The following is a 27,255-nucleotide window of genomic DNA, read 5'->3' on the forward strand; positions in this document are numbered from 1 at the left end:
ATTCCTAAACCTGCTACTTGTTTATCAGATTAGGAAACTGAATAGATGATCATGATTGTAAAACTGTAATAAAACATGAGGCTCCAGTCTGATTTATCTGATAATCCTTTTTAAAATGCAGATTCCATTAATATTTCCTGATGGGTCATATGCTTCGGACAAAAGTGGCCAACTCAAGGCTTTCTATGTTTTGGTGACTGATCATAACATCTTGGAAGCTTGTATTTTATCTGGGATTAAGTTAGGTAAAGAAGATAAATTAGTAGCAGTTACTAGAGTCTGAAATTCTTTACTCTGAACATAAAGCAAATATATATACTGATGATAAACATGTGTTTGGTGTCTGTCATGCAACAAAGCAAATTTAGGAAAATAGGGGATTGTTGACTTCAGTGAGGACTAAGACATCTCCTGAAGAATTAAAAGCTCGTTTGTTAGAAGCTTTACAACTGCCTACTCAGATTATCAGTATCCACTGTTGAACTCACACGGGGCAGAATGACAAAATTTCTAAAGGCGATGATTTTGCTGAAATAACTTCAAAAGCTGCTGTAAAAACATGACAGATTCTAAACTTAGAGGCCTCACTTTTAATAACTGAAACCTTTGTTCATCTTCAAAAATAAGCTTCATGAAGAGAAATGAACAAATGGACTGAAATGGGGGGAGCTAAAAGTAATTTGACTGGACTACAAAAATTACCTAACAAAATAATTCCTATACCACAGGAGTAATTCCTTGATTAGTTTATTGTTATGTTGTCAAAATCATCTAACAGGGATTTTTAAAGGCACCAGACTTACTACACCTATCAAATAGATGAAATTATTCACAATATATTAAAGAGTTTTATTTTTTGTCAAAATTCGTTAAAGACCACGTCCAAGGTAGGTGCAAAAAGTCATCTCTGACCAACATGACCAGGAACCTGAAGGCAGTTAGATTTCATACGATTAATGCCTATGGAAGGTAAGAGATTTCTGTCTAGTTGTGGTGTGTATGATGTCTGAATGGCCTAGTCTTTCCCTCTTCAAAAGCAGATGTTCAGGCAATGATAAAGGCTCTCTTAATGCACATAATCCCCACTTTTGGGACCCTGAAGAATCAGGTAGAGGAAATCATTTTATGTCCACTGTTGTCCAGGAGTTATGCAAATGTTTGTGGATTCCTAAAATCTATCATACTGCAAGTACAATAGATGACTCGAACTCTTAAACTGATTGGCTAAGATTCAGCAATCTATTGGGTTAAAGTGACCTACAGAGTTACCACCAGCTTTGTCACAAATTAGAGGGATTCTTGAAAACGATAATGTTATCTCTCTCTGAATTTGTTTGGCAGTAGAGGGGCTAAGGACAGGCCACCCCAAAATGTGCCATTTTGGCATACTGATCATTTTATTTATGTATGTATTTATTTATATGTTTATTTTTGAGACAGAGAGTACAAACAGGGGAGGCACAAAGAGAGAAGCGGACAGAGGATCCAAAGTGGGCTCTGCACTGACTGCAGCAAGCCCAATGCAGGGCTTGAACACATGAACCACAAGGTCATGACTGAATCCGAAGTCAGATGCTCAACCAACTGAGCCACCCAGGTGCCCCAGTATATTGATTTTAAATAAATGTTATTAAGAGATAGCCAGTGCAAAAAGAACTCTCTGACCCCTCCTGTGTCTCCACAAAGCAAGAAATAAATCTCCCACATGAAAGGTGCCTTTCCTGTACTAGGAGGTAAAGAGACATCAGTATCACCACAAATAAGAAATTTAGAGCCAAGAAGGCTGTATAAACAACCCTTGTTACTTTTTACTAATTTACTACCACAGCCCAAATTCTGTTTGGAATTCTTTCCTAAGTGAAGCTCCCAAAGTTACGTTTTCTTTGTGCTATCAATTCCTCACAGATTTGTCTTTTTGTCTAAAAAGAATAAAAACTGCCTGCCTTGGTGATTTCTTTGGGTTTCAAGTTCATTATTGGGCCCCTTAGCACATGTAATTAAACTTCAGGTTTTTTTCTTCTGTTAATCTGTCTCATGCCAATTTAATTCTTAGGCCAGCTGGAAGAATGTTGAAGGGTAGAAGTAAATTTTCCTCCCCTACATCAGCAGGGTGAATTTGTCTCTGAAATCACTTCCTGTGTCTGTTTAACTGAATTCTCTCATAATCATGTTCAATACTTAACATGGCTTCTCTCTTCCCTAGAAACCCTGAGACAAAGCCAGAAGGGCCTGGAGGGACCTAGTGGAAGAAGTCTGTTCTCCCCGGGCTCCTGCCCCATCAAACTGGGCAATTTATTTTACATAAAAGTGTTCTGCAGGGAAGATGAGGAGTTACCACATGGAGGGACCATTTGAAGTGCTGCTGATCACCCCTATGGCTCTCAAAGCAAAAGATAACCAGATGGATTCATGCTTCCCTTGTGAAGCCAGCTCCTCAGGAGGATGAGACTGTGGTTCTCATAAGGGATTGGAAACTTAAATTATCCTCGGTGACTGAGATTGGTACTGAACTCAGCTGAAAGGGGGTATTCTAATGAACTTAAGTTCATAATTAAGTTTATAGTTCTCAGAAGAATGCCTTGGTGTCTTACTCACAGTAGTAGTTATTTAAGTTACTATAAGAAATACACTTTACTAGCAATCAAACATATTACTTGTTACATTACTTTTTTTTTTCCCCTTTACTCTCAGTAATGGTTCCTAAAGTCACACATTTCTGATCAGCTCTAAATTACACTCCCGGTATGGACACAGTCTGGGCTTATACATTCAACAATCTGATTACTGGCAGAATAAAAATAGGACCATATTCATTATTGTTTTTCTTTAATAATATCAGAGTAAAACTAATATGCATTTAGATACTCATGACCCAGATTTGACACACAGAAAAAAAATGTTTTGTTAACTAGTTTGATAAGAAGGGTGGTATGAAAAGGACCTGATTAATAGAAAAACAGAAATCTGGCATTTATGGGTAAAAACTACAGAAGATAGATCTAATGTGACTGTTAACCACTTTGGGCTACAAATTTTTTCTAGTCCTAGTATAGACAGATAAACATACCTGTTGTAGTATTATAATAGTTAATTAAATATATGTGGATAACTACTGATTTGGGATTTGGATGGAGGTGAAAAAAGGCCCGTCTTCAAGACTTAAAATGACCAGATCCATGTACACTAAAAGCTGGAAGTGGGGGCGCCTGGGTAGCTTAGTCGGTTAAGCATCCGACTTTCGCTTAGGTCATGATCTCGCGGTTTGTGGGTTCGAGCCCCGCGTCAGGCTCTGTGCTGACTGCCAGCTCAGAGCCTGGAGCCTGTTTCAGTCTGTGACTCCCTCTCTCTCTGACCCTNTTTCGCTTAGGTCATGATCTCGCGGTTTGTGGGTTCGAGCCCCGCGTCAGGCTCTGTGCTGACTGCCAGCTCAGAGCCTGGAGCCTATTTCAGAGTCTGTATCACCCTCTCTCTCTCTGACCCTCCCCTGCTCATGCTGTCTCTCTCTCTCTCTCCTAGAAATAAATTTTAAAAAATTAAAAAAATAAAAAAATAAATTAAAAAAATAAAAGCTGGAAGTGGAAGGGGAGCAGAATTTGCCACCCCAAAATATGCCTCCTTGACATAAAGATTATCTTTCACTGGTTATTTTTGAGAAAGAAATAGCAGACATGGGAAAAGCTCTAAAAACCAGTTACCCTTTTGTACAAAACACTTACATATAAGGGAATTCTCCATTTGTAAAGCTGTCTCCCTCTCTGTTCCAGGAAGAAGAGGATGACTAAATCTCTAAAAATTCTTATCAGTGGAAAAGGTAGTGATTTAAATCTGCATAGCAACCATAACCTCATTTACTCTGTTTTTCATGATAACCTCCCATATCTGGTTTCCCCCACCTTCAATATCTTCTTTTGTCTTTAGCTAGAGATAGTACATAAGGTGATGTCTTGGGCCATTTCAGGGAATTACTCAGTTCCTGAGTATCTCCCATGTATAAAGGTGATATATATATGTTATTAAACATCTGTTTGTTTTCTCTTATTAATCTGTCTTTTACTACAGGGGGTCTCAGCCAAGAACCTAGAAGGGTAGAGGGAAAAGTACTTTTCCTCCCCTACAAAGTTCAATCTGTACCTTGCAATGAGTGCCTTATAATAGGGCTTTGATGCTAGATAATGGCCATTAGAGTCTTTGTTTTACATCTGGGAGAAATTATTTGGGAGGATGGAATAATTACTAAATGGCCTAGTTTATCCTTCAATTGTAATGTTACCTATGTGACTGATGAAAAGGCACAGTCTTATTGATTGACTGATTGATTGATTTGATTTTAAAGGAGAAATTTAGTTTTAACAAAAAATTTAAAAATTAGATTATCAAGCTCCAGAGTTAAACTACTGCTTAGGCTTGGATTGGATGTGATATCATAAAAAATTATAAATTAATACTCTAGTTAACTTTTTCAAGTAATTATTTGAAAGTACAAACTATAAAGACATAACAAGAGTTTGTAAAATTAATGACAAAGGAGAATATTGTGCACTTTTGTCTTAATCAAGAATCTGCTTTAATCAATTACCACTGATAAGATATACTTCAACATTTTTTTCAAAGCAAAACATACACTAGTTTTTAAAATTCACCCTATTGTAATCAGATAGTTGCTTTGTTCTGTATTATACTATGGACTTGCTAGATATTGACTTGCTAGAGAAAGGTAGAAATGGCTATGTTGAGAATTAGAAAACTATAGATTTATTAAAAAAGAGTAACAAAGGGGAAATTATAAGATTATATACAAATCTAAAGAATTTTTAATTTTTCCTAATGCAATAAAAGAACTTTTCTCCCTCTTCTTTTAGCATTTCCTTCAGAAAACTTGAGATTATAAATGCTATCTCTGCCTCTTTGAGAGGTATGTACATCTATTTAAATAGTAAATAAGCTTCCTTCCAGTTATGCATCCCAGAAATACTATTCTTGGGGGCCAAAGAGCCATCTCTTTGAAAATTGAAATTAAGAAGGGTTGTGCCCCATTTCCTTGGTCTGTGGCAGTTTAGCCGCAAGCTGTAACTTCCTGCTTGTCAAAAGATATGGGAAATTTTATTTTTCTTTTGGCTAAAGGCAATTAACATGTATATTATGGATTGTACCTGCCTGGCTATGTAAATAGGGTGAGATTTCTTTTTGCCTCTACAATCTCTCAAAGATTACCTGTGATGCATCACAGTCTGTTTTAATCTTCCTTTAAGAATAATACTGTTTCATTATTTTCTACATTTTGTGGAGAGATTTTACTGGATTGGCAGAGATTTTATATTTAATTGTTTTTCCCCAACACCAGTCACTTATCTCAGGATTAAGGTCCTTCCTCGAATCTCTAGCCCAGTGGCAAAAATCTTGCAATACTGATCTGCTGGATTCATCTGTTGTAGACTGCTCCACGGCTGCTGAGAGTTTTTAGCTCTCTTAACCAAACTCTACTTAATTAACTAGTGAGGTTAAGTGAAGCTCTCAGTCCTCTACAAAACATACGAATGCCTGTAGAATGCCCATGCTCATAGACTATGCTGCCGGATTCCTCATACTTTAGTTTCTACCAGTTGAATCGTATGCTTAAGAGTCAACGATTTTAGTTCCTGAATCTGTTGTATACCACTTGTGCTTATAATTATAAAACACACAGTTGACCCTTGAACAACATAAGCGTCAGGGGGTGCGAACCCCCATGCAATTGAAAATCCATGTATAGGGGCACCTGGGTGGCTCAGTTGGTTAAGTGTCTGACTTCAGCTAAGGTCATGATCTCACAGTTTGTGGGTTCGAGCCCCAAGTCGGGCTCTGTGCTGATAGCTCAGGGCCTGGAGCCTGCTTCAGATTCTGTGTCTCCCTCTCTCTCTGCCCTTCCCCTGCTCATGCTCTGTCTCTCTCTGTTTCTCAATAATAAATAAATGTTAAAAACATTTTTAATACAAAATTTTTAAAAAAAAGAAAGAAAATCCACATATAATTTGATTCCCCAAAACCTTAACTGCAAGCCTTACCATTCACATAAACAGTTGATTAACACCTATTTTGTACATTATGTGTTATAAACTGTATTCTTACAATAAAGTAATCTAGAGAAAAAAGTAATCTATAGAAAACAAGATGTTATTAAGAAAATCATAAGGAAAATACATTTACAGTACTATATATTTATTTTTAAAAATCTACATATAAGTGGACCTGTGCAGAAAAAAAGTGTTGTTCAAGGATCAGCTGTAATTAGAATACATATAAAACAATAATACATTACTGCACCAAAAAAATAGTTGAGTCTATAAAAGCTATTTTGTTTTGGAAAGAGCTACTGACATTTGGTAGTCCCCCAAGGAAAAAATCAACTTGTCACCCAAAGGTGCACAAAAAGATAAATTCCACTTACCCATAAATAACTTCAAGCTAGCATTGCTTTCTTTTAAAGTCAACTTTATTGGAGTATAACTCTAAATGCACCCACTTAGGTATATAGTTAAATGAGTTTTGACAACTATGTATACTAGTATATGCCACAGTCAAGGTAAAGAACATTTTCATATGACAAAGAGTTCCTTATAGCCTCTACCCTATCCCTGGTCTCTGACACCATTGATCTACTTTCTGTTACTATAGATTAATTTTGCTTATTGTAATATTTCATCTAAATGGAATTATATAATATGTATTCTTTGGTGTCTGGTTTCTTTTGCTTAATGTAATGTTTTGAAATTAACTCATGTCGTCTCATGTACCAATTTGTTCCTTTTATTCTGGAGTAACATTACAGTTTATTAACATACCACATTTTTTCCCCATAAGTGTTGATATACATTTTGGTTGATTTCCATTATGGGATTTTAATAAAGCTACTATGAACATTCATGTGAAAGTTATTTGGTGGACATAGTTTTTATTTTATTTAGAATATAGATGTAAAAGTCCAAATGCTGGGTAACATAGTAAGAGTTTGTTGATTTTTTAAAAATGTATTCTGGGTTTATTTTTTTCAAGTAAACTCTATGCCTAATATGGGGCTCAAACTTACAACCCTGAGATCAAGAGTCATATACTCTACTAACTGAGCCAGCCAGGCACCTCAGAGTATGTTGACCTTTATAAAAAAGTACCCAACTTGTTTTGAAAGTAGCTGTACCATTTTACACAACCCTCAGCAATGTGTAAAGTCCTAATGGTTCCATATCCTTCCCCCAAACTTGGGATTGTCAGTCATTTAAATTTTAGCCATTCTAGTAGGTGTAGAGTGGTATCTCACTGTGTTTTTTGTTTATATCTTTCTGGTGACTAATGATGTTAACCATCTTTTAATGTACTTACTGGCTATTCATATTTGTCTCTCTGAAGAGTGTTTAAATCTTTTTTTTTCCATTTATATTGTATCACTTGTCTTATTATTGAGATGTAAGAGTTCTCCGTATGTTGTGGATAAAAGCCCTTTATCAGATGTATGTATTGCACATAATTTCTCCCTGCCTGTGACTTGCCTTCCAATTTTCTTCTTGAGGAAAAGAAGTTTTTTTTTCTTTTATATTTAGTGCAAAGCTGCAAAAATTTCCTCCCACAGGTTCTTTTAGAAATGTTACAGTTTTAGTTTTTTAATGTTAGTTCCATAATCAATTTAAAGTAGACTTTGTGTGACATATGAGGTAATAGCCAACATTCCAACCCCCCCATGGTTATCCAGTTGTTCTGGTACCATTGACTGTAATAGCTATCCTTTCTCTAGTTAATTGCCTTGGCTTTTTGTCAAAAATTGATTGAACATGGGGCGCCTTGCTGTCTCAGTCAGTAGAACATGGGACTCTTGATCTCAGGGTTGTGAATTCGAGCCTTACATTGGGCATAGAGCTTAATTAAAAAAAAAAAAGAAGAAGGAAAAGAAATTGATTGAAAATATATATGTAGGTCTATTTCTGGACTCTCTTCTGTCCCATTTCTCTAAGTCAAACTATACTTATGGACAAGGGATATTGCCAGTGGCATCCTGGCATTTACCAACAGGCACTTTGGGGGCATGGGTATAAACAAACAACAACAAACACTGATTGGTAGCATACACTGATGGCCAACGCATAAATTTTCCAACCATGGTCAATTTCAAAGTACCTTGCACTATAAATTCCAGCTATCTCAGACTCCTCAAACCACAATGTTCAACTCCTCAACTCAGAGAGATTTCCAAGCTTTGCTTAGGTACCCTCTCCCTGTGCCAAGGTCTGGAAAGTGCCTCTAGGTTGAAAGCTGAGATCATCAAGACCACCTGGTTTGTTTCCCCTCTGTCAGAGATCACAGATCTGTAGTGCTTCTAATTCAAAGTCTGAAGAATAGTCATTTCATATATTTTGTACAAATTTTTAGTTATTTATGGCAAGAGTCTATTCCATTATTTTGTCATGGTCAGAAGTACTTCTCAATTACCTTTATTTATTTATTTATTTTTTACAAATAGTTTATTGTCAAGTTGGTTTCCATATAACACCCAGTGCTCATCCCCACAAGTGCCCTCCTCCATGCCTATCTCTCCCCTCCCCCCCCCACACTCATCAGTCCTCAGTTTGTTCTCAGCATTCAAGAGTCTCTCATGGTTTGCCTCTCTCCCCGCCCCCACGCTCCTCCGTTAAGTTCCTCCTAATCCTCCTATACGTGCAAACACATGGTATTTGTCCTTCTCTGCCTGACTTATTTCAATGTCTCACTCTTTTTTTGTTTGTTTGTTTTATTTATTTAAGTAATCTCTATGCACAGCATGGGGCTCGAACTCATGACCCTGAGATCAAGAGTTGCACACACCTTCAACTGAGCCAGCCAGGTGCCCCATAAATGCCTCACTCTTAAATATGAATGTATAGTCATGAACCAACATACATTTGAGGATAGCCTCTAACATGAAACACAGATCAAAACAAGCAAAAGAATTTTGTAAGAAGCTGATAATACAGAAATAAGGAAATATTTTTAAGAACTGTAATTAATAATTTTAGAGAGATATTGCATCTATGAAACAAGAAAAAAAGATGCTGTAAGAAAAGGAAAATTCAGGCAACAAGAAAAAAGTCTTAGAAGTTAAATATATATTAATAAATATGTGTATATGTAAATGTGGGCATATGTATATGTGTGCATATATATATGTGTGCATATATATATATATGACATAAAAAATACAGGCTTGGAGAAAGTTGAAAATTTTTCCTAAAAATTAGAACAAAAGAACAAAAAGATAGACAGTAGGAGAGAGATAATAAAATACAGAATCATTCCAAGACATTAACAGTACGTTCAAGGAAGACAGAAAATAAAAAGGATATTTAAGTCAAGAAAATTTGTACATTTAAGGGTCGTGTCTTCACAGATTTATTTATTTTTTTTTATAAATAGTTTATTGTCAAATTAGTTTCCACATAACACCCAGTGCTCATCCCCACAAGTGTCCTCCTCCATGCCCATCCCTCCTCCCCCCCACATCCATCAGTCCTCAGTTTTTGTCAGCATTCAAGAGTCTCTCATGGTTTGCCTCTCTCCCTTTCCCCCCACCATTTCCGCCCTTCTTCTCCCCCTTGGTCCTCTGTTAAGTTCCTCCTAATCCTCCTATACGTGCACACATATGATATTTGTCCTTCTCTGCCTGACTTATTTCGCTCAGCATCACACCCTCAAGGTCCATCCATGTTGCTACACATGGCCAGATTGCATTGTTTCTCATTGCCATGTAGTATTCCATGGTATAGATAAACCACATCTTCTTGATCCATTCATCTGTTGATGGACACTTAGGCTCTTTCCATGTTTTAGCTATTGTGGAGAGGTGTCTTCACAGATTTAAAAGACCTAGCACAATCAATGATTTCAACAAGGCACATCATTGTAAAAGTTTGAAACACCTAGAATAGAAGATTCTAAAAGCTGTCAAAGAGAGGAGCGCCTGGTGGCTCAGTCGGTTAAGCATCCAATTATTGAATTCAGCTCAGAACATGATCTCACAGTTTCATGGGTTCACAGGGCCTGTTTGGGATAATCTCTCTCCCTCTTTCTCTGCCCCTCCCCCGCTCACACATGCACATGCACGCGTTCTCTCACTCTCTCTCTCTCAAAAATAAATAAAATCAAAGCAGTCACAGAGAAAGAATATGAAACATACAATGGATTACAAAAGAATAACACTGAGCTCCTCAACAGCAACACTAGAAGTAAAAGAGGACAAATGTCTTCAAAATTCTGAGGGAAAATGACTTTTTTTTAACCTCAAATGCTATACTTCATTTATATTAATCAAATGTAAAGAAAGACTAAAGATATTTGAGACATGTGACATCTCAAAAAATAAAGGATGAGCTCCAGCAGAAAGAAGGGAATGACCTAAAAAAGATGGTACAGTGGAATCCAGAAAACAGAGCCAGTGCAGAAATCAAGTTTTGCTTTTTGGTTTTTGTTTTTTTTTTTATGATGGTGAGGGAAACTCTAAGATGACAGCTGTATAGCAGAAGTAAGCAGCAACCAGTCCATACTGAAATGGCATGATGGGGAACTCTAGGAGGTTGATCCCCAAGAAAAGACAAAATAGAACCAACAAATAATTCCTGTGCCTTCTTGTATTGAGTTTACAACTCTAGACTATGACAGTTCATTAGAAAACTAAACCAAATATAAGACCAGTTTTAATTCCAAAGAAAAATAGAATTTGTAAGAAACGGTCTTAGAACATTCAGCCTGCTCTAATAAAATATCACAGACTGGGTAGCTTATAAGCTATTGGAATTTATTTAACATGGTTTTAGAGGCTAAAGTCTGAGGTCAGGGTGCCAGCAAGGTCGGGTGAGAGTCCTCTTCTGCATGGCAGACTCCTCATTGTATCCTCACATGACAGAAGGGGTGAGGAACCTCTTCTCTCAAGATATCCCTCTGTGGGGTATCTTTAATAAGAACATTAGCCCGGGGCGCCTGGGTGGCTTAGTCGGTTAAGCGTCCGACTTTCGCTTAGGTCATGATCTCGCGGTTCGTGGGTTCAAGCCCCGCATCGGGCTCTGTGCTGACTGCCAGCTCAGAGCCTGGAGCCTGTTTCAGTCTGTGACACCCTCTCTCTCTGACCCTCCTCTGCTCACGCTGTCTCTCTCTCTCCTAGAAATAAATAAAAAATATTAAAAAAAAAAATAAGAACATTAGCCCAAGGGCACCTGGGTGGTTCAATCAGTTAACTGGTTAACCGTCTGACTTCTCAGGTCATGATCACACGGTTCATGAATTCAAGCCCCACATCAGTCTTTCTGCTGTCAGCACAGAGCCCACTAGGGAACCTCTGTGCCCCCCCCCCGCCCCTCCTCCCTTTCCCCTTCCCAGTGCCTGTGTACATGCTCACTCTCTCAAAAATAAACATTAAAAAAAGAAGAAAAGGGAAAAATTTAATACACCTAGACTTAATTATTAATCTACCCTCAATATTCATGCCTTTTCAGTTCCCTCCAGTGCTAGATCTTCAATCCAGACTCACTGGGTTCTGGAGTCAAAGAGACAAGAGTTCAAATTCTGTATTATGAGAAATCCAAATGTTCTTTTCCCCAAAACAGTGGATACTAAGAAATTATGATTATTGTTTTTAGCGAAGTAGACCAAGCTCACTGAGTTCTGTTCACAGTTGCATTATCATCATTAAGGGAAAATGAGTAACATCTGGTGGTTTCCTAATCAAATATCCTTAATTTTTTTTAAATTTTTTATTTAATTCCAGTTAGTTAACATATAGTGTTATACTAGTTTTACATGTACAATACAGTGATTCACTACTTCCATACAACACCTGGTGCTCATCAGGACACTTATACTCTTTAATCCCCATCACCTAGTTAACCCATCCTTTCATCCCCCACCCCTCAGGTAACCATCAGTTTCATCTCCATAATTACCATAATTACTGGTTTCTTGACCAAGAGAGCTCTCTTTTCTTTTTCTTTGTTTGTTTAATTCACTTCTTAAATTCCACATATGAATGAAATCATATTGTATTTGTCTTTCTTTGACTTATTTTGCTTAGCATTATACTCTCTAGCTCTGTCCATGATGTTGCAAATGGTGAGATTTCATTCTTTTTTATGGCTAAATAATATTCCACTGTATATATATATATATATATATATATGCCACATTTTTATCCATTCAACAATCAATGGACACTTAGGCTGCTTCCATATCTTGGCTATTGTAAATAATGCTGCTACAAACATAAAGGTGATGCATCCTTTCAAATTAGGGGTTTTGTATTCTTTGGGTAAATACCTAATACTGCAGTTCCTGGGTCGTAGGGTAGTTCTGTTTTTGTTTGTTTTGAGGAACCTCTGTACTGTTTTCCAAAGTGGCTGCACCAGTTTGCATTACCACCAACAGTACAAGAGGATTTCATTTTCTCCACATCCTCCCCAACACTTGTTGTTTCTTTTGTGGTTGATTTTAGCCATTCTTTTTTTTAAGAGGATTTTTAAAAAATTTTATTTTTTTTTTAATGTTTATTTTTGAGAGAGAGAGAGAGAGAACGCATGAGCTGGGAAGGGTCAGAGAGGGAGACACAGAATCTGAAGCAGACTCCAGGCTCTGTGCTGACAGCTCAGGGCTCAAACTCACAAACCACGAGATCATGACCTGAGCCAAAGTTGGCTGTTTAACTGACTGAGTCACCCAGGTGCCTTGATTTTACCCATTCTGACAGGTGTGCAGTGATATCTCATTTTAGTTTTGATTTGCATTTCCAAGATGGTTAATGATGGTAAACATCTTTTTAATGTGTCTGTTGGATATCTATATGTCTTCTTTGGAGAACTGTCTGTTCATGTCTTCTGCCCATTTTTAATTGGATTATTAGTTTTTTGGGTGTTGAGTTTGATAAGTTCTTTATATATTTTGGATACTAACCCTTTATCAGATATGTCATTTGCAAATATTTTGTCCCAGTCAGTAGGTGGCCTTTTAGATTTGGTGATTGTTTCTTTCATTGTGCAGAAGCTTTTTATTTTGATGTAGTCCCAATAGTTTACTTTTGCTTTTGTTTCCCTTGCCTCAGGAGACATAGCTAAAAATAATTTGCTACAGCTGATGTCAAAGAGGTTCATGCTTATGTCCACTTCTAGGATTTTTATGATTTTAGGTCTCACGTGTTGAATTTAATAAATTAGAATTTAATAAATTAAATAAAATTTAACAATTTTTTTAATTTTTTTTTGAGAGAGAAAGAGCATAAGCAGGGGAGAGGCAGAGAGAGGGAGGAACAGAGGGCTAAAAGAGGGCTCTGCACTGACAGGTTGACAACAGCAAGCTCAATGTGAGGCTCAAACTCATGAACCGCAAGATAATGACCTGAGCTAATGTCAGACACTCAACCATCTGAGCCACCCAGGTGTGCCTCACATTTACATCTTTAATCCATGTTGAATTTACTTTTGTGTATGGTAAAAGAAAGTGGTCCAGTTTCTTTCTCTTGCATGTTGTTATCCAGTTTCCCAAACACCATTTGATTAAGTTTATTTTTATTTATTTATTTTTTTAATAGTTTATTGTCAAGTTGGTTTCCATACAACACCCAGTGCTCATCTCCCAGAAGTGCCCTCCTCCATGCCCATCCCCCCTCCCCCCACCCCATCAGTCCTCAGTTTTTCTCAACATTCAAGAGTCTCTCATGGTTTGCCTCCCTCCCTCTCCCCAACTATTTTTCCCCTTCTTCTCCCGCATGGTCCTCCATTAAGTTCCTCCTAATCCACCTATACGTGCAAACATATGGTATCTGTCCTCCTCTGCCTAACTTATTTTGCTCAGCATAACACCCTCAAGGTCCATCCATGTTGCTACACGTGGCCAGATTTCATTGTTTCTCATTGCCATGTAGTATTCCATGGTATAGATAAACCACATCTTCTTGATCCATTCATCTGTTGATGGACACTTAGGCTCTTTCCATGTTTTGGCTATTGTGGAGAGTGCTGCTATGAACATTGGGGTACATGTGCTCCTATGCATCAGCATTTCTGTATCCCTTGGGTAAGTTCCTAGCAGTGCTATTGCTGGGTCCTAGGGGACTTCTATTGTTAACTTTTTGAGGAACCTCCACACTGTTTTCCAGAGGGGCTACACCAGTTGACATTCCCACCAACAGTGTAGGAGGGTGCCCGTTTCTCCACATCCACGCCAGCATCTAGAGTTCTCTAATTTGCTCATTTTAGCCACTCTGGCTGGTGTGAGGTGGTATCTCAGTGTGGTTTTGATTTGTATTTCCCTGATGAGGAGGGATGCTGAGCCTCATTTCATGTGTCTGTTGGCCATCTGGATGTCCTCTTTGGAGAAGTGTCTGTTCGTAACTTCTGCCCATTTCTTCACTGGATCCAAACACCATTTGTTGAAGAGACTGTCCTTTTCTGATTGGATATTCTTTCCTGCTTTGTAAAAGATTAATTGACTATATAGTTGGTGGGTTTATTTCTGGGTTTTCTATTCTGTTCCATTGTAAATCCCCTTAATTTAAAAACACTGCTTGCTCCCTCACTAGTTTGCTTACTCTTATAAGTGTGTGTCTCCGTAGATGAATTAGGGAGAAATCTGTCCCTTTGTATTCCACAAATGGCAAAGGAAGTTGTAATTGGATTTCTCCATTGATACACTGTTTCCTCTTGAGGGTGAAGCAATAAAAAGAAGGCAGAGTATGTTTCCTAGCTACAATTGTCATCTAAAACTCCACAGGAGTTTGGCTCTGCACTAAAAAAAGGGGGGGTAGGGACTTTTTCATCCTCCACTCAACTCACCTCACCACTCAACTCAATTACTAAGTGAGTAATTCCAGCTCTGAAGTTCGGGACCGTCAGGAAATTTAAGAATTCCTACCTTCAGACGGAAGACTAGAGGAAGTGTGGCTAATATTACTATACTTTGAGATATTTCATTTTATAGAGAATAAATGAAATGTCTTAGTTTAAAATGAAATATTCAAATGTGTATCTTCTTTTAAGATTTCCTGATGTAACTGATTTTTAAATTTTTTTTATGTTTAATGTTTATTTTTGAGAGAGAGAGAGAGGGGGATAGAGCGAGAGAGGGGGAGTGCACGCACAAACAGGGGAGGGACAGAGAGAGGCTCTGAAGTGGGCTCCATACTGACAGCAGAGTCCAATGCGGGGCTGGAACTCACAAACTGCAAGATCATGTCCAGAGCTGAAGTCAGATTCTTAACTGACTAAGCCATCCCAGGCACTCCATAACTGATTTTTTGATTAGCGAACCAAGTCCTGATGATGTAAGCAGGCTTTTGTCATAGTCTATTCCTTAATTCTCCATTGCAATGCCTCATCCCATCTCATAGATACAGAAACACAGTCATATACTCACTCAGAGTAGATTACCGGCCTAGACTCTCATATGCTGTTTCCACATCTGAGAGTAATCTGTTCTTCCTATGGCACTGTGAACTTCCTCCTAGACTCTCCAACTGAGTCTGCCTGCCTCAGCCCAGTTATGCCAGTCTAGTTGCCTACATCAGCCTTTCCAAGTCTGCCCCTTCTTACTTTAAGATATGACTCTAGTTCTGACCTCTGGAGTATAACAGAATATGTCTACCAGTCTTTCAAGCTCTTAAGCACAGTAAATCTTTGAAGAGGTTCAGAACAACTCTCCCCAAAATGTGCTACTTTATGGCATGTGGACTGTTTTGAGCTGAAGGTAATTAAGACCCAGCAGATCCAAGAAAAACTTTTGCCTCTCCCTAAACTACCTAAAAGAATTTAGATAAAGAACCCAGTGCAGGAAGAGAGCTTATTACCAAGAGATAACTTTTGTATCTGAATGACCTATCTGGAGGAAAGGACACTCATCTAATTACCAAACATGTGCTCTTCTTATCAGCCTGTGGATCTCTCCTACTCTTTGAAGCCCCAGGCCTCTGTCCCAATCCTTAGCTCAAGGTGGCACATAAGCCTCAATTACCTGGCTTGTCCTTGAGTCTCCCTGTCTTTCTGAGGTCCCTGTATATACATAAATTAATCTGCTCTTCTTTTATTAACATGTCATATGTTAATTTGATTATTATACCAGCCAAAAAAAACCAAGAAGGGTAGAGGAAAAATATTTCCTCCCCAACAGCTCTGATCCACAGATTTTTTTCAACTCTTTTTCATATGTGAATTCATTACAGCAAAGCTGCATTTAACTTGGCTTTCTTTCAAGGCATTGTAGCCAAATGACTCTAATTTGGATTATTATGGGGTTTGCACTTACATCGCCGTGGTTTTCAGACTTTAGTGTGCATAAGAATTTCCAAAGGGGTGACTAAATTGCATTTTCCTGGGCCTCATGCCCTGCCCAAAAGATTATGAGTCAGTGGGTCTAGGATGGAGTTGAGGAGTCTGCAGTATATATAAGTACTCATGTCATCCTGATGTCATGGGTGCTTCGGTCCACACTTTGAAACACTGTACTTGTTAACTTGTCATTAAAGCTCACATGGATCCACTCAAGTAACAGGAACACAAATTCTCCTTTCAGTGGTTTGAAGAATATGCATCTAGAAGTCTGCTTTTCTCCTCTGATGGCATTACATGTGAAAAGAAGGAAATCAAGAGCTAAACTGCTGGCAGTGTCCCTTTAAAGATCATCATTATTCTGAAAATGAAATGTTTGCCTGCTTCCTTCACAAAGAAATAGTTCTGCTTGCCGTGGGAGTAAAAGGTGTTATGATTGCAAAATTTTTGTTCACCAGACAAATTCCAGTCCTTTCATATGGCTTTAGACAATGATCTCTCATAACTGTTTGTACAGCACTTCACAATCCTGAGGAGGTGGCTTCAGTGTGGGCTGATGCCAGTGTTATTTAGAGAACTTGCAAACAGAATTGAGACTTAGAGCTGCTCAAGGGGATGGAACAGTGGCCTCCCAAGCAATAGGACTTGTACTTGCTGGAGTCACGGAGTCATCCTGAACCACAGATTGCCCATCTCTCTTAAAGGTGAGGCAGTGAATACTTAACAGGTTCAAAGGCCAGAATCTGGCTAAAACACTCCATGGGATGCTCCCCTACCCATAGTTCCAGGCTCTCATAAGATCAAAGGCAATGACAGAAATGAGAATTCAGTTGCAGCTCTGACACTTAATTGACTAAAAGACCTTGAGCACGTCATTTTACTGGTCTGAGTTTATAGAATTAGGATGACAATATTTACCTCACCGGATGGTTGTAAAAATACTTAAGTTTAGTTGATGATAATATACAGCACAGCACCTGACAGTAAACCACTGCAACATTCATTTTTTATGCCTACCTCATAATTTGGTCTGGAGTCATTGCTACACCAATCCTTCAATGGCAGTGAGTATCTCTAGCCACCATTTAGCTCAGCAACACCCTTTCCAATGGACACTGTATGCCACTTAATATGGCTGATTTTATGGGCTGGCAGTTAAGAAGTGCTGGGGTATATTCATCAGTTACCAACGTGATAGAGTAGCAGGCAGGTTATAAGTTTTAATGCTAATTGAGGATACTCTGATTTTTCTTAAAAATCCCCATTTTAAGCCCACTTATTCTCACACTTTTAATTTTTTATTTTAAAAAAATTTTTAATGTTTATTTCTTTTTGAGACAGAGACAGAGCATGAGTAGGGGAGGGGCAGAGAGAGAGGGAGACACAGAATCCAAAGCAGGCTCCAGGCTCTCAGCTGTCAGCACAGAGCCCAATGCGGGGCTTGAACCCACGAACCGTGAGATCGTGACCTGAGCCAAAGTCAGACACTTAACCGACTGAGCCACTCAGGCACCCTTATTTTCACATTTTTTTTAAATGAAGTTCAAAAAGCAGATAAAACATGGGGCACCTGGGTGGCCCAGCAGGTTAAGCATCTGGTTAACCAAGCATCTTGGTTTCAGCTCAATTCATGATCTTGCAATTCGTGGGTTCAAGCCCCACATCAGGCTCCATGCAGACAGCACAGAGCCTGCTTGGGATTCTTTCTTTCCCTCTCTCTCTGCCCGTCACCCACTCATCCTCTCTTCTCTCTGTCTATCTCTATCAAAATAAATAAGTAAATTTTTAAAAACTTTTTAAAAGTTATTTTAAAAAAATAGATACAACAAAACCCAGATTTACCTAACAGATCAGTTAACACAAGGACTCTCAATGGTACAAGGGAGGCTGTATAATTTTCTGAAAGCCTAATAAATGCTATGAATCCTCTCTCTTTCCTCTGGAGAAAAATATGCATACACACTAAATTTTGCATTCCATTGATGGAGGTTTACAGACTTGCCACTGACCATCAATGAAACCCAGGCTAAGAAGCCCTGGTATGGATACCATCACTAATTTACCACCCTTTCCCTAGTAAACTAGGAGCCTTTTTTCCTAGTAAACTAGTAGCCTAAGCCTCTTCTAACCCTGAGAACAACCTGGAACTTCTCTTGAAGGCTGTTAAAACCCCACAGAAGACTTGTGTGGGCTCCTTTAACAGACACTTGGGTTCTCACAAAGACTACATACAGCATATGTCGAGGCAATGATGGGGTTGCCATGGTGAGGTGATTAGGAACTCAATTTTATAGTTTGGCCAATATGTTTTCCAGCTTCTGTAAATCAGGAAAAATGGAAGGCAGTGAGAAGAAAAGTCTGAAGAAAACTCAGTTTTCTTGAAGGGCCTCATTCAAAGTTTAGGGGTCATGTTATCCGCATTGCTTGCCATACTGCAAGTATGCTGGAAAATGCTTCTATTTCATTGTCAGGGACTGCTTCCCACCTTCATAATTCTGCTTTTTCTAACAGAGATTTCAGAATATCAACTTGTCAATGCTCCAATTCTCAGATATCAAGAGTCAAACAGTGAGAGATCGGTTTTCCAGGTGACAAACTGATAGGGGAGGCAAAGATTCCTGGTAGAGCAAATACCAGGAATCAGACATCAGGCAAAAAGCAAGTGGTAAACTATGTTCAATTAACTTCTATTATTACATATTTTTTAAATTTTCAGTGTAGGCATGCCATGGTTATTCTTAACCCATCTCCCTCCTACAGAGAGCTATGTTTTAAGGGTCGGAATGCAGTATCATTCAGATATAAAGATAAAAATCCTGGCCTTCCCCAACAAACTGTGAATGCAGAATTTCTCCTCCATACGAATCATTCCTAGTCCTTCAACCCTTAGGATTAAAGACATGCTTTTGAGGGGCTCCTGCCTGGCTTGTTGGTGGAGCATGAAACTCTTGATCTCGAGATTGCTTATAAGTTAGAGCCCCATGTTGAGTATAGACATTAGTTAAGAAAAAATTAACATCGGGGGAGGGGAGTGATGGGCATAGAGGAGGGCACTTGTGGGGATGAGCACTGGGTGTGATATGGAAACCAACTTAACAATAAACTATTAAAAAAAAGAAAAAAAGAAAAAATTAACATCTTAAAGAAAAAAAAAAAGACATGCTTTTGAGAGAAGGCTGGTCAAGTCAGGTCAGGAGTACAAGCTGTGGCCAAAGAACAAGATGTATGTGGTTCTAGACAGGGATGGTATCCAAAGAGACAATTAAGAAGGTCAGTGGAAGCTCTGAAAAGAAAATAAGTTTAAATGATTTTGAATGATTTTCCAATGGGTAAATAATAAATTGAAATATGACAGAAAAAGGAATTGAAAGAGAACATTAGAACTGCAAAAATAGGATTCATCTTGTTCTAACACTCAGCTAACACAGAAAGCAGGTCTTAATGTCTTCAGAAATGAAACCCACTGAGCTATACAAATGACAGTTATGCTACCTATTCATGGGATGTAAAGGATAAATACAAACATATATATCAATAGGGAGGATAGACTTTCAAGTTCTCAGGGGTTGGACCTGCATTTTCTGCTCTACTCTGCTATATTCTCTTCCTAAAAGACCTCATCCAGTCCCAGGCTTTAAATACCATCTATACACCAATTATCCTCAAATTTATTTCTCGAGCTCTGACTTCCTCCAGATTTTTACACTCAACTGTCTACTTTGCAAATCCTAGGATAACCAATAATAAAAAAAATAATAACTAAAATATATACAAAAAATGAAATGAGAAGGGAATCAAAATGGTACACCCCCCAAAAAAAAAACCACAAAAGGAGGCACTACTGGGGTGCCTGTGTGGCTCAGTTGGTTATGCATCCAACTCTTGATTTCACTTCAGGTTATGATCTCACAGTTGTGAGTCCCATATTGGGCTCTGAACTGGGTGTGGAGTGGACTTAAGATTCTATCTCTCCCTCTTCCTCTGCTCCTCCCCTGCTCATGCATGCATGCAAATGCTCTCTCTCTCAGAAAAAAAGGCTGAGGGCGGGGGCACCTGGGTGGCTCAGTCGGTTAAGAGTCTAACTTTGGCTCCGGTCATGATCTCAGGGTTTGTTGGTTTGAACCCCACATTGGGCTCTGTGCTGACAGCTCAGAGCCTGGAGCCTGCTTCAGATTCTGTTTCTCCCTCTCTCTCTGCCCCTACCCTGCTTCTGCTCACTCTCCAAAATAAATAAATATAAACATTTAAAAAATTTTTTACTTAATGTTTATTTATGAGAGCGACAGAGAGAGACAGAGTGCGAGCAGGGAAAGGGCAGAGAGAGAGGGAAATACAGAATCCAAGCAGGCTCCAGGCTCTGAACTGTCAGCACAGAGCCCAACATGGGGCTTGAAACCACGAGCTGTGAGATCATGATCCCAGCCCAAGTCAGACACAACTGACTGAGTCATTCAGGCACCCCAATAAAGAAACATTTTTTAAGAGGTGACAGTACTGAAGAAATTAAGGAACAAAAATGATATAAGCAATATAGAAATTGGCAAAATGACAGAATTAGGCCTTTTCTTTAAAATAATTTTAAAAAACATTTGTGTGTCCTATTTTTTGTTTTTTTCTTCAATTTTTATTTTTTTAGAAATAAGTTTTTCCTTATCAGTAATCAGTTTAAATGTAAATGAGTTAAATTCACCTCTTAAAAGATAATTGGAAGTATGGATTTAAAAAATGATTCATCTAGGGGTGACTTGGTAGCTGTTCGTTGAGCGTCTGACTCTTGATTTCTGCTCAGGTCATGATCTCACAGTTTGTAGGATCTAGCTCCATGTTGGGTTCTGTGCTGGCAGTTTGGGATTCTCTCTCTTCCTCCCTCTCTGCCCCTTCCCCGCTCACTCGTACATGTTCTTTCTCTCTCTCAAAATAAATAAATAAACAAAAAAAATTCATTTATATGCTATCTACAACAGACTCACTTTAGATCTAAAGACAAATATGTTTAAAATAAAAGAATAGATGGGGCACCTGGGTGGTTCAGTCAGTTAAATGTGTAACTTCAGCTCAGGTCATGATCTCACAGTTTGTTGAGTTTGACCCCAGCGTCTGAATTGACAGATCAGAGCCTGGAGACTGCTTCAAAGTCTGTCTCCCTCTCTCTCTGCCCCTTCCCTGCTCACACTCTGTCTCTCTTTCTCTCTCTCTCTCAAAAGTAAATAAGCATTTAAAAAAAGAATAAAAGAATGAAAAAAATATATTCCATGCAAACAGTAAACAAAAGAGAGCTTGAGTAGCTAATATAATAGCAGACTAAATAGACTTTAGGTCAAAAGTTGTTATGAGACAAAAGAAATAACATCGTATATTGATAAAAGGGTCAATTCATCAAGAAGATATAATAATCATAGACATACACACAAACAAAAGAGCTTCAAAACATGTGAAACAATCATTGACAGAAGTGAAGAGAGAAATTGATATTTCTACAATAACAGTTGTAGATTTCCAATACTCTACTGTCAATAATGGATGGACATCTAGATCCAGTATCAGAAAGGAAATAGAGGATTTAAACAATATAAACTACATACACCGAATAGGCATACAGAACACTCCACCCATCAACAGCAGAATACACATCCTTCTCAATTGCACATGGACTATTCTTCAGGACAGACCATATTTTAGGCTACAAAACAAGTCTCAATAAATTTAAAAAGATAGAAGTCACATAAACTTTCTTCTCTGATATAAATAAAATGACTCTAGAAATCAATAACAAGGAAAACTGGCAAGTTCACAAATGTGTGGAAATTAAACAACACACTTTTAAACAATCAAAGAGTAAAAGATAAAGATTGTAAGGGAAATCAGAAAATACTTTGATAGAAATGAAAATGATAACACAACATTCCAAAACTTATGGGAGGCTGAGAAAGCAGTACTCAGAGAAAAATCCATTCCTCCAAAGGTATACATTAAAACAGGAGATATCTCTCAAACCAGTAACTTAAATTTATGCCTTAAGGAACTAGAAAAAAGAAAAGTAAACTAAACTCAAAGCTAGCAGAAGAAATAACAAAGAACAGAGATCAATGAAATATAGAATAGAAAATCAGAGAATCATAAAACAAAAAGTTGGTTTATTTAACAGATCAATAAAATTGACAAACCTTTACCTAGGCTAAGAAAACCTAAATAATAAACATCGGAAATACTAGAGGCAATATTATTCCAAACCTTAGAGAAATAACATAAATTATAAATGAATACTATGAGAAATTTTACATCAATAAATTACCATACTACTAAATTGACTTAAGATGAAATAGAAAATCTGAATAGACCTGTGATAAGATCAAACCAATAATCAAAACCTCTCAACAAAGTCCAGGACCAGACATATTCACTAGAAAATTCTATTAAGCATTTAAAGAATTAACATTACCAGTATCCTCTTTACTCAAGTATTACTGATCTCTCAGTTGTAAGAATATACAAAATTCTTCTTGCCATGCATTTCAATTCCTGGAACCCTTTTCCCTCAAATCTATAAATAACTGGCTTATTCTTTTCCTCAAATCCCAGTGTAATTGTTTTTCCTTCATGGAGGCCTTTCCAAATCATGCTAACAGTTTCCCTCTATTTATTCTTTATTACAGCATACTGTTTATTTTGGAACACTTGTCCTGGAATTAACCTTCTTCATTTATTTGTTTGCCTTTTAATCTTGTTTGTCTTCTAAACTGAAGTGCAATGAGGGCAAAAACCTTGTCCGTCTCATTTTCAGGTTATAGCCAGAATGTAGCAAAATACCTGACACATTGTAGGCATTCAGTAAATTTTAGTGAATTAATAAATAGAAGGAAACATTTTATACAATCCTTAGATGTTAATCAGTGACTATAAATTTGGCATAAGAGGGGCACCTGGGTGGCTCAGTCAATTGAGCATTTGACTCTTGATTTTGGGTCAGATCATGATCCCAGGGTGGAGGGATTGAGCTCTGCATTGGGCTCCATGCTTGGGATTCTCTCTATCTCTCTCTCTTTGCCCCTGCCCCCACTCATGCTCTCTCTCTCTAAAATGAAAAAAATATACTTTTTATATTTGGCATAAAAATAACTAGGTTTCAAGTTAATATTTAGCAAACTATAATATATTTGTCTCTGATCTGTTCCATCTCTCCCCACTCCAACCTTTTAAACATATAGATTATTATATAGTTTCCTAGAAATTTAAGATGAAGAATGATGTTTTCTAACTGTATCTTTTGGCCTTATTCTTCAGATAACCAAATATCATAATCCCTTTAAGGAGGCTAAGAAAGGTCAAACTACTAATACTTTATTTGGACATAAACTTAAAATGATAAAAGTCACTCTAGATACTATTTATTTATTAGTAGTAAGTTATTAATAACAATAAATGTATATCCATATTCCGTGAAGGGAGATCTTGAGTAGTAAGACATTGCCTGACTGCTTTTTGTTTTGTTTTTCTTTTCAAATTTTTATTTAAATGCCTGAGTATTAAGTATAGACATATCAGCCTAAAACAAGAGAGTTAGTTCTCAGTCTATATTCTCACAAGAGTCCCAAACCAGACTTAAATGAGAGGGGAATGACCACTTCATTTCAGCCACATTTTCAAAAGTTAATTTGTCACTCATTGGGATGAGCACTGGGTGTTGTATGTAAGCAATGAACCATGGGAATCTACCCCAAAAACCAAGAGCACACTTTACATACTGTATGTTAGCCAATTTGACCATAAATTATATTTTAAAAAGATGAAATAAGTTACTAATAAAAGTAAATTTGTCTGATTTTTTTTAATGCTGGTTTAGATTTCTAAAATTATTACCCACAATTGTCAAATGATCAGAACTTCTGGACAAATACCTTATAATCCCATGAGTTCTCACAATAACAATGACCCCAAAATTTATTTGAGGCACTTGTACTACTATGAAGTCCCTAAAAGCTCAAGGACTACCCAACTCCACACTTTACTTGGAAGTCAGAAAGGAGGGGACAAAAAGAAGAAATTAAATATTGTCAGCAGTTAGGACCCATGCACATAACCAGAAATATTCTCCTCAAAAATGATTATTATTTTAGCTAATAGGTGTTGAATGTTTACAATGGACTAGGTTTTTCTAAGTGTTATCATTTTTATTGCATCTAAATCTCAGAACAACTCTAAAAGGCAGTTGCTACGATGATGTTTACTTTACCACTGAAGAAACTAAGGCTTTGAAAGGTTAGATAACTTACCAAAGGCTCACAGGTAACAAACAGAGAAGCTAGCAGTTGAAGTCATGTAGTCTGATTCCTTTGACAGTATTATCCAAAGGGGTTATAGATTGCGGCACCTGGCTGGGGCAGTTGGTAGAGTATGCGATTCTTGATCTTGCATTTGTGAGTTTGAGCCCAAGTTGGGTTGTAGAGTTTACTTTTCTGTCCCTTTTCCAACTGAGAATCCTGAGCAACAGGAGTTAAGATGCTTACGGCAAAAGCCATCATTTCATGTTGAAAGAGAAGGTGAGAAAATTCTATGAACAATAAAAAAAAAATGATTGCATTTCCAGGAAAGTAGCAAACCATATATCCCTAGGTTACCTTGTTGTGGTCATAAAGTCTGCCAGTTACATTTCAGTAACTTTTGTAGCCTTGGACTACAGTTTACTATTATTGACCTCAAAGCTAATCACTGTGTCTATTTCCACTCTAACAAAAACTACTTTAGGATAAGAACAAGACCTAAGTCTTCGTTTGTTGCAAGGGTAACTCAGATGCTACAGGCTACCAATTTCTGTTTCTATTTCCACCTTGGTATAAAGTGCCGGATCTTTTCTCTAGAGATAATCATAAAAGCCGTTAATGGGTATGACCTCAGGAGGAGTCAGAGGATGAGATCCAACACAAAACGTCTTCTGCAACCTCCCACCAACAATAGAAAGCCCATTAATCCTAGGAAGATCCACTTTCCTTCAAAAGAGATAAAGGAGCTCCCACTTCCAAGGAGGTCAGGGATAGATGAAGTGAGAAGCAGGAATGACTCTTACCTACTAATATTTATTACCTAGCAATAAAAGTATTCTTGCATTTTAACATGATTGTTCTAATGTTATATCAAAATAGCTGCATCAAAATATCTCCAGTACCTAAAGTGGCTATATCTAATCATTCCCTGGACTTCTGGTTCTGTGATAAGAAAGAAGAGGAAATGTACTTCTCCATATTCCTTTCACTAAGTATAATTAACAACCTGAACATTGTATATAAAACATAAGATAGCTCTGAAAGGTGGAGAGAAGAAAAGCCAGGTAGGGACCTTGAGACTCAAGGTATGGCATAGTGTTAAATTCCCTGGATTTCCCTTTTTCCTAATATATCCTAGATTGGGTACATTAGAAGCTTGTAATGAGGATATACCCATGAATGCAGTCTAAACATGCTTCAAGTAAAGTTTGTTCTCTCTAGCAGATAAAGGCAGCCTAGTAAGACAGAAAACTTTTAGACAATAGTCACCTTACTCCAGCCAAACACTATGGGATAAAAATTGTGGTTGTACCTCAACCCATGACAGAACAAGACAGGTAGGAAACCTAGACTTCTACATTTACAAAGCCATAACAAGTCATCTCTTCTCCTATACCGGGGTGGTGACAAAAAAGGCAGAATAGATAGCCAGAACTTAAATTTTGACCCAATGGTAAGGAGCCCCCCCCTCCCTATTTCCATGGTGACAGTGGAGGCCATGTCCGGTGCAGTAATGAGGCATTCGTTCTCCTCCCAGCCAAGGTGATATCAGCAGAGACCTAGTAAAGTTTTGAAATTTTATCCCTGCCCCAAAATAACAAGAGGCTCTTCCCTATGGAATGTCAAAGGTGGCTTAGTAGAAAACATCGACTTCCATCCCAAATTGGCAGTAATGAGGCAACATACCACTTCTGACTCTTGTGTGGTGACTAAGGAGTCCTACAAAAGTTTAATAAGATCCAGAATCTCATAACATAATAGCCCTAGTTGCCAGGACACACTAAAAATAATCATTCATCGTAGAATCAGGAAAATCTCAATATGAATGAGGAAAAGAAAATCATCAGGTGAAAACAAGAAGATACAAATAATAGAATTATGTGACAAGGATTTTAGTCATCATGATGCTTTGATGAAACATTATGTAAAAGCTTGAGGAAAATGAAAATATAGAAAGTCCTAGAGTTCTCATCAAATAAATATAATGTCCCAGCAAAGAAATAAAAGACATAAAGAAAAATCAAATGTTAGAATTGAAAATATAAACCAAAATGAAAAACTGCCAACAGCAGAACAGAGTTGCTAAGGGAAAGAATGAGTAGATGTAGATAGGACAGTAGAAATTACCCATTCTAATAAATATGAGCAGGAACTCAGGAAGACTCAGCTTATCAAAGCTGCCCCAGCAACTAAAACAAGCTCTATGTTTGAAGACCCAGTGATCAGTAAATTCTCCAACACAATAATGAGAGGCAGAAACAAAGTACTGGCCACATCCCTCACAATGCAAACTCTGAAGGCTGTGAAAGGAAGCATTTTGAGAAGTACCATGCTGTTACAGAGCGACAGGCCATCATCAAACACAACCCCTACCCCATCTTCCACCAAGCACTGGAAAACTGTGAGCCTCTGATTGGGCTGGGCCTCATCCTCAGAGCTGGCCATTTCTACCAGGTCCCTGCACTACCAGCAGACCAGTCATGAAGTGGATGATTCCTGAGTGCAGGGAGAAGCACTGGAAGATGCTGATACCAGAGGAGTCATCACCTGAGCTGCTGGAGGCTTTTCACAACCAGGGCATTGTGATCAAGAAGTATGACATGAACAAGATGACGGAGGCCATCCATGCCCTACCAAGTTCACTACTGCTGGTGTTAGAGAGAGGGTGGAAGCTCAAGGAGCAGCCCAGCGCTCTCTGA

General features: G+C 37.9%; 1 pseudogene; it reads left to right on the forward strand.

Moving 5' to 3' along the window:
- Positions 1–916: 916 nt before the first annotated feature.
- LOC120223381 lies at positions 917–27,255 on the forward strand (annotated as a pseudogene).

This window comes from Hyaena hyaena, unplaced genomic scaffold (assembly GCF_003009895.1).
Source record: "Hyaena hyaena isolate Hyena2069 unplaced genomic scaffold, ASM300989v1 scaffold_986, whole genome shotgun sequence".
In the NCBI taxonomy this organism is placed as follows: domain Eukaryota; kingdom Metazoa; phylum Chordata; class Mammalia; order Carnivora; family Hyaenidae; genus Hyaena; species Hyaena hyaena.